The sequence below is a fragment of the Oncorhynchus kisutch genome, unplaced genomic scaffold (genome assembly GCF_002021735.2).
Source record: "Oncorhynchus kisutch isolate 150728-3 unplaced genomic scaffold, Okis_V2 scaffold1914, whole genome shotgun sequence".
In the NCBI taxonomy this organism is placed as follows: Eukaryota; Metazoa; Chordata; class Actinopteri; order Salmoniformes; family Salmonidae; genus Oncorhynchus; species Oncorhynchus kisutch.
In genome coordinates, this window is record NW_022263859.1 from 1 (window position 1) to 9,651 (window position 9,651).

The window sequence follows — 9,651 nt, forward strand, 5'->3', positions numbered from 1 at the left end:
TTTACTAGTGAACAGATGTAGGATGTTTGTGGTCAGTGTTCTAGTATTACTAGTGAACAGATGTAGGATGTTGTGGTCAGTGTTTCTAGTATCTACTAGTGAACAGATGTAGGATGTTGTGGGTCAGTGTTCTAGTATTACTAGTGAACAGATGTAGGATGTTGTGGTCAGTGTTCTAGTATTACTAGTGAACAAGTTGTGGACACATCTTTTACCTTTTGCACAGATTGTACCACAAAGTGTTCAGGAAGGGGTATGTGGAACAGAATGGGCTGAGATGCTCTCAGCCTAGAGAGACAGTTGAGGAGTGCTCTCAGCCCTAGAGAGGCAGGTTGAGAGTGATAGATATACACCAAGGTTGAGAAACCTTCTGGAGGAACCCATCTGGTGGATACCTGCTCCTCCCACTGATGAACAGTGTCCATCAGACCAGACACAGTGGGGAGCTCTGCTTCACTGATTCCTCTGGGAACACAGACAGAGAAAACTGCAGTTTTTATTCCCCCTTATCCACAGCTGTGTTGGCGGTGGGGTTAGAGAAAGAGCTCCCTCTTGGGGTTATCCTGACTCCGTCTGAGGATGAGGCCACAATCCTTGAGGGCCTTCAACTGTCGAAGGACATAGTGAGGGAGGAGGCCTTTGCAGGGAGAGGTCAGGCTGGTCCTCACCTCATCATTACAGATGGTTGGAGCATTAGGGAGGGCATTTCCAGGGGCCAAACTTAGCCTCTGCACCTTACACTTACTCCAGGCATAGTGGAGGTGGCTGTGGATCAAGGAGAGTTGAGTAGACCTAAGAGACAGGCAGACCCTCTTCGCTGTTGTCAAAGACATCATGTATGCCAGGGAAGAGACGGTTGAGCCCCTCTGTCAGAGATCATGTACGCCAGGGAAGAGACGGTTGAGCCCCTCTGTCAGAGATCATGTACACCAGGGAAACGATGGTTGAGCCCCTCTGTCAGAGATCATGTACGCCAGGGAAGAGATGGTTGATCCCCTCTGTCAGAGATCATGTACGCCAGGGAAGAGATGGTTGAGCTCCTCTGTCAGAGATCATGTACGCCAGGGAAGAGATGGTTGATCCCCTCTGTCAGAGATCATGTACGCCAGGGAAGAGATGGTTGAGCCCCTCTGTCAGAGATCATGTACGCCAGGGAAGAGATGGTTGAGCCCCTCTGTCAGAGATCATGTCGCCAGGGAAGAGATGGTTGAGCCCCTCTGTCAGAGATCATGTACGCCAGGGAAGAGACGGTTGAGCCCCTCTGTCAGAGATCATGTACGCCAGGGAAGAGATGGTTGAGCCCCTCTGTCAGAGATCATGTCGCCAGGGAAGAGATGGTTGAGCCCCTCTGTCAGAGATCATGTACGCCAGGGAAGAGATGGTTGAGCCCCTCGATCAGAGATCATGTACGCAGGGAAGAGATGGTTGAGCCCCTCTGTCAGAGATCATGTACGCCAGGGAAGAGATGGTTGAGCCCCTCTGTCATAGATCATGTAAGCCAGGGAAGAGATGGTTGAGCCCCTCTGTCAGGGATCATATACGCCAGGGAAGAGATGGTAGAGCCCCTCTGTCAGAGATCATGTACGCCAGGGAAGAGATGGTTGAGCCCCTCTGTCAGAGATCATGTGACCCAGGGAAGAGATGGTTGAGCCCCTCTGTCCGAGATCATGTACGCCAGGGAAGAGATGCTTGAGCCCCTCTGTCAGAGATCATGTACGCCAGGGAAGAGATGGTTGAGCCCCTCCTGTCAGAGATCATGTACGCCAGGGAAGAGATGGTTGAGCCCCTCTATCATAGATCATGTACGCCAGGGAAGAGATGGTTGAATCCCCTCTGTCAGAGATCATGTACGCCAGGGAAGAGATGGTTGAGCCCCTCTGTCAGAGATCATGTACGCCAGGGAAGAGATGGTTGAGCCCCTCTATCAGCAGGCAAAACAAAACCCAGTTGTAGCCAGGTTAGTTTAGTTTAACAGTATAATGAGGTGCAATCATTAAATGCTTTATTCTCAGTAACTGTTTTATATAAAAGCAGGACAGTATTTTGTAATTCCTTCTTTGGATACGTTTTTATTTGTAATACATTTTCCTTTATATTTTGTCACCAATTTGGGCTCCCAAGTTGCACAGCGGTCTAAGGCACTGCATCTCAGTGCTAGAGGCGTCACCACAGACCTGGTTCGAATCTAGGCTGGCGGTGAATGGGAGTCCCATAGGGCGGCGCACAATTGGCCAGCGTGTCCAGGTTTGGCCGGGGTAGGCTGTCATTGTAAATAAAGATTTGTTCTTAACTGACTTGCCTAGTTAAATCTCTTTATATTTTTTAAATAGACAAGACATTATTCAATACATAGTTGACCTTAATTACATTATCATCATCAGAGCATCAACAGAAAAGGTTGTTCTCAGACCAGGGTGTTCTCAGACCAGAGTGTTCTCAGACCAGAGTGTTCTCAGACCAGGTGTTCTCAGACCAGGGTGTTCTCAGACCAGGGTGTTCTCAGACCAGGGTGTTCTCAGACCAGGGGTGTTCTCAGATCAGGGTGTTCTCAGACCAGGGTGTTCTTAGTTCAAGAGTCATCAGACCAGGGTGTTCTCAGACCAGGGTGTTCTCAGATCAGGGTGTTCTCAGATCAGGGTGTTCTCAGATCAGGGTGTTCTCAGACCAGGGTGTTCTCAGACCAAATCAAATCAAATGTATTTATATAGCCCTTCGTACATCAGCTGATATCTCAAAGTGCTGTACAGAAACCCAGCCTAAAACCCCAAACAACAAGACCAGGGTGTTCTCAGACCAGGCTGTTCTCAGATCAGGGTTTCTCAAACTTGGTCCTGGGGCCCCAGCACTGGTTGCACTTTTTGTTTTTTTGTCCTGGCACTACAGAGCTGATTCAAATAACCAACTCGTCATCAAGCTGTGTAGTGCTAGGGGGCACAAACAAAAAACGTGCACCCAGAGGGGGCCCCAGGACCCAGGTTGAGAAACCCTGCCTAAGACCACAGTAGGCTACACCTACAGTGTGGAATGGTTATTCACTCACCACTTCCTTTCTGATCTTCCTCTGGCCTGTCGTTGCTGCCTCATCTGTAGTCATCTTCGTGTCTGCCAATCGTCAAATCTGCCAAGTTAACAGAGTCAAATTCAATTCATTGTTAGCATAAATGAGAACAGTCCAATGACTTGCACGTTCAATTAACACCTGGATTTGATGAATCCTTTCTACAGTCAATGTCTTCTCAGATTGTGCTTTTGCTTAACCAGTTATTTTACATTAGTGCAGAATCCATTGACACCAGTGGAGGCTGGTGTGAGGAGATATAGGAGGACAGGCACATTGTAATGGCTGGAATGGAAAAGAAGGAACTAAGTCAAACATGTGGTTTCCATATGTTTGATACCGTTCCGTTAATTCCATTCCAGCCATTACAATGAGCCCGTCCTCCTGTAGCTCCTCCCAAATTACTCAAATTATGTCAACTAGCCTATCAGAAGCTTCTAAAGCCATGACATAATTTTCTGGAATTTTCCAAGCTGTTTAAAGGCACAGTCAACTTAGTGTATGTAAACTTCTGACCCATTGGAACTGTGATAAAGTGAATTACAAGTTAAATAATCTGTCTGTAAACAATTGTTGGAAATATTACTTGTGTCATGCACAAAGTAGATGTCCTAATCGACTTGCCAAAAGTTTGTTCAGATGAAATTTGTGGAGTGATTGAAAAACTAGTTTTAATGTCTCTAACCTAAGTGTACAGTCGTGGCCAAAAGTTTTTGAGAATGACACAAATATTAATTTTCACATAGTCTGCTGCCTCGGTTTGTATGATGGCAATTTGCATATACTCCAGAATGTTATGAAGAGTGATCAGATGAATTGCAATTAACTGCAGTCCCTCTTGCCATGTAAATGAACGGAATCCCCCCAAAACATTTCCACTGCATTTCAGCCCTGCCACAAAAGGACCAGCTGACATCATGTCAGTGATTCTCTCATTAACACAGGTGTGAGTGTTGACGAGGACAAGGCTGGAGATCACTCTGTCATGCTGATTGAGTTCGAATAACAGACTGGAAGCTTCAAAGGTTGGGTGGTGCTTGGAATCATTGTTCTTCCTCTGTCAACCATGGTTACCTGCAACGAAACACTTGCCGTCATCATTGCATCGCACAACAAGGGCTTCCCAGGCAAGGATATTGCTGCCGGTAAGATTGCACCTAAATCAACCATTTATCAGCTCATCAAGAACTTCAAGGAGAGCGGTTCAATTGTTGTGAAGAATGCTTCAGGGCGCCCAAGAAAGTCCAGCAAACGCCAGGACCGTCTCCTAAAGCTGATTCAGCTGTGGGATTGGGGCACCACCAGTAGAGCTTGCTCAGGAATGGCAGCAGGCAGGTGTGAGTGCATCTGCACGCACAGTGAGGCGAAGACTTTTGGAGGATGGCCTGGTGTCCAGAAGGGCAGCAAAGAAGCCACTTCTCTCCAGGAAAAACATCAGGGACAGACTGATATTCTGCAAAAGGTACAGGGATTGGACTGCTGAGGACTGGGGTAAAGTCATTTTCTCTGATGAATCCCCTTTCCGATTGTTTGGGGCGTCCGGAAAAAAGCTTGTCCGGAGAAGACAAGGTGAGAGCTACCATCAGTCCTGTGTCATGCCAACAGTAAAGCATCATGGGACCATTCATGTGTGGGGTTGCTTCTCTGCCAAGGGAGTGGGCTCACTCACAATTTTGCCTAAGAACACAGCAATGAATAAAGAATGGTACCAACACATCCTCCGAAAGCAACTTCTCCCAACCATCCAGGAACAGTTTGGTGATGAACAATGCCTTTTCCAGCATGATGGACAACCTTGCCATAAGGCTCGGGGAACAAAACATAGATATTTTGGGTCCATGGCCAGGAAACCCCCCAGACCTTAATCCCATTGAGAACTTGTGGTCAATCCTCAAGAGGCAGGTGGACAAACAAAACCCCACAAATTCTGACAAACTCCAAGCATTGATTATGCAAGAATGGGCTGCCATCAGTCAGGATGTGGCCCAGAAGTTAATTGACAGCATGCCAGGGCAGATTGCAGAGGTCTTGAAAAAGAAGGGAGAACACTGCAATATTGACTCTTTGCATCAACTTCATGTAATTATCAATAAAGCCTTTGACACTTATGAAATGCTTGTAATTATACTTCAGTATTCCATAGTAACATCTGACAAAAATATCTAAAGACACTGAAGCAGCAAACTTTGTGGAAATTAAGATTTGTGTCATTCTCAAAACTTTATGTACATTTCCAACTGTATATTACCATAAGTATTGATATAGTTAACTCTAGAAATAGATAGTATCTTACATGTGTATTACCATAGGTATTGAGTCAGGTTACCAGTCACTTTTCAGCCCTGTTTACATGTGTATTACCATAGGTATTGAGTCAGGTTACCAGTCACTTTTCAGCCCTGTTTACATGTGTATTACCAGAAGTATTGAGTCAGGTTACCAGTCACTTTTCAGCCCTGTTTACATGTGTATTACCATAGGTATTGAGTCAGGTTACCAGTCACTTTTCAGCCCTGTTTACATGTGTATTACCAGAAGTATTGAGTCAGGTTACCAGTCACTTTTCAGCCCTGTTTACATGTGTATTACCATAGGTATTGAGTCAGGTTACCAGTCACTTTTCAGCCCTGTTTACATGTGTATTACCATAGGTATTGAGTCAGGTTACCAGTCACTTTTCAGCCCTGTTTACATGTGTATTACCATAGGTATTGAGTCAGGTTACCAGTCACTTTTCAGCCCTGTTTACATGTGTATTACCAGAAGTATTGAGTCAGGTTACCAGTCACTTTTCAGCCCTGTTTACATGTGTATTACCATAGGTATTGAGTCAGGTTACCAGTCACTTTTCAGCCCTGTTTACATGTGTATTACCAGAAGTATTGAGTCAGGTTACCAGTCACTTTTCAGCCCTGTTTACATGTGTATTACCAGAAGTATTGAGTCGGGTTACCAGTCACTTTTCAGCCCTGTTTACATGTGTATTACCATAGGTATTGAGTCAGGTTACCAGTCCCTTTTCAGCCCTGTTTACATGTGTATTACCATAGGTATTGAGTCAGGTTACAAGTCACTTTTCAGCCGTTTACATGTGTATTACCATAGGTATTGAGTCAGGTTACCAGTCACTTTTCAGCCATTTACATGTGTATTACCATAGGTATTGAGTCAGGTTACCAGTCACTTTTCAGCCCTGTTTACATGTGTATTACCAGAAGTATTGAGTCAGGTTACCAGTCACTTTTCAGCCCTGTTTACATGTGTATTACCATAGGTATTGAGTCAGGTTACCAGTCACTTTTCAGCCCTGTTTACATGTGTATTACCATAGGTATTGAGTCAGGTTACCAGTCACTTTTCAGCCCTGTTTACATGTGTATTACCAGAAGTATTGAGTCAGGTTACCAGTCACTTTTCAGCCCTGTTTACATGTGTATTACCATAGGTATTGAGTCAGGTTACCAGTCACTTTTCAGCCCTGTTTACATGTGTATTACCATAGGTATTGAGTCAGGTTACCAGTCACTTTTCAGCCCTGTTTACATGTGTATTACCAGAAGTATTGAGTCAGGTTACCAGTCACTTTTCAGCCCTGTTTACATGTGTATTACCATAGGTATTGAGTCAGGTTACCAGTCACTTTTCAGCCCTGTTTACATGTGTATTACCATAGGTATTGAGTCAGGTTACCAGTCACTTTTCAGCCCTGTTTACATGTGTATTACCAGAAGTATTGAGTCAGGTTACCAGTCACTTTTCAGCCCTGTTTACATGTGTATTACCATAGGTATTGAGTCAGGTTACCAGTCACTTTTCAGCCCTGTTTACATGTGTATTACCAGAAGTATTGAGTCAGGTTACCAGTCACTTTTCAGCCCTGTTTACATGTGTATTACCAGAAGTATTGAGTCGGGTTACCAGTCACTTTTCAGCCCTGTTTACATGTGTATTACCATAGGTATTGAGTCAGGTTACCAGTCCCTTTTCAGCCCTGTTTACATGTGTATTACCATAGGTATTGAGTCAGGTTACAAGTCACTTTTCAGCCGTTTACATGTGTATTACCATAGGTATTGAGTCAGGTTACCAGTCACTTTTCAGCCATTTACATGTGTATTACCATAGGTATTGAGTCAGGTTACCAGTCACTTTTCAGCCCTGTTTACATGTGTATTACCAGAAGTATTGAGTCAGGTTACCAGTCACTTTTCAGCCCTGTTTACATGTGTATTACCATAGGTATTGAGTCAGGTTACCAGTCACTTTTCAGCCCTGTTTACATGTGTATTACCAGAAGTATTGAGTCAGGTTACCAGTCACTTTTCAGCCCTGTTTACATGTGTATTACCATAGGTATTGAGTCAGGTTACCAGTCACTTTTCAGCCCTGTTTACATGTGTATTACCATAGGTATTGAGTCAGGTTACCAGTCACTTTTCAGCCCTGTTTACATGTGTATTACCAGAAGTATTGAGTCAGGTTACCAGTCACTTTTCAGCCCTGTTTACATGTGTATTACCATAGGTATTGAGTCAGGTTACCAGTCACTTTTCAGCCCTGTTTACATGTGTATTACCAGAAGTATTGAGTCAGGTTACCAGTCACTTTTCAGCCCTGTTTACATGTGTATTACCATAGGTATTGAGTCAGGTTACCAGTCACTTTTCAGCCCTGTTTACATGTGTATTACCATAGGTATTGAGTCAGGTTACCAGTCACTTTTCAGCCCTGTTTACATGTGTATTACCAGAAGTATTGAGTCAGGTTACCAGTCACTTTTCAGCCCTGTTTACATGTGTATTACCATAGGTATTGAGTCAGGTTACCAGTCACTTTTCAGCCCTGTTTACATGTGTATTACCAGAAGTATTGAGTCAGGTTACCAGTCACTTTTCAGCCCTGTTTACATGTGTATTACCAGAAGTATTGAGTCGGGTTACCAGTCACTTTTCAGCCCTGTTTACATGTGTATTACCATAGGTATTGAGTCAGGTTACCAGTCCCTTTTCAGCCCTGTTTACATGTGTATTACCATAGGTATTGAGTCAGGTTACAAGTCACTTTTCAGCCGTTTACATGTGTATTACCATAGGTATTGAGTCAGGTTACCAGTCACTTTTCAGCCATTTACATGTGTATTACCATAGGTATTGAGTCAGGTTACCAGTCACTTTTCAGCCCTGTTTACATGTGTATTACCAGAAGTATTGAGTCAGGTTACCAGTCACTTTTCAGCCCTGTTTACATGTGTATTACCATAGGTATTGAGTCAGGTTACCAGTCACTTTTCAGCCCTGTTTACATGTGTATTACCAGAAGTATTGAGTCAGGTTACCAGTCACTTTTCAGCCCTGTTTACATGTGTATTACCATAGGTATTGAGTCAGGTTACCAGTCACTTTTCAGCCCTGTTTACATGTGTATTACCATAGGTATTGAGTCAGGTTACCAGTCACTTTTCAGCCCTGTTTACATGTGTATTACCAGAAGTATTGAGTCAGGTTACCAGTCACTTTTCAGCCCTGTTTACATGTGTATTACCATAGGTATTGAGTCAGGTTACCAGTCACTTTTCAGCCCTGTTTACATGTGTATTACCAGAAGTATTGAGTCAGGTTACCAGTCACTTTTCAGCCCTGTTTACATGTGTATTACCATAGGTATTGAGTCAGGTTACCAGTCACTTTTCAGCCCTGTTTACATGTGTATTACCATAGGTATTGAGTCAGGTTACCAGTCACTTTTCAGCCCTGTTTACATGTGTATTACCATAGGTATTGAGTCAGGTTACCAGTCACTTTTCAGCCCTGTTTACATGTGTATTACCAGAAGTATTGAGTCAGGTTACCAGTCACTTTTCAGCCCTGTTTACATGTGTATTACCATAGGTATTGAGTCAGGTTACCAGTCACTTTTCAGCCCTGTTTACATGTGTATTACCAGAAGTATTGAGTCAGGTTACCAGTCACTTTTCAGCCCTGTTTACATGTGTATTACCAGAAGTATTGAGTCGGGTTACCAGTCACTTTTCAGCCCTGTTTACATGTGTATTACCATAGGTATTGAGTCAGGTTACCAGTCCCTTTTCAGCCCTGTTTACATGTGTATTACCATAGGTATTGAGTCAGGTTACAAGTCACTTTTCAGCCGTTTACATGTGTATTACCATAGGTATTGAGTCAGGTTACCAGTCACTTTTCAGCCATTTACATGTGTATTACCATAGGTATTGAGTCAGGTTACCAGTCACTTTTCAGCCCTGTTTACATGTGTATTACCAGAAGTATTGAGTCAGGTTACCAGTCACTTTTCAGCCCTGTTTACATGTGTATTACCATAGGTATTGAGTCAGGTTACCAGTCACTTTTCAGCCCTGTTTACATGTGTATTACCATAGGTATTGAGTCAGGTTACCAGTCACTTTTCAGCCCTGTTTACATGTGTATTACCAGAAGTATTGAGTCAGGTTACCAGTCACTTTTCAGCCCTGTTTACATGTGTATTACCATAGGTATTGAGTCAGGTTACCAGTCACTTTTCAGCCCTGTTTACATGTGTATTACCATAGGTATTGAGTCAGGTTACCAGTCACT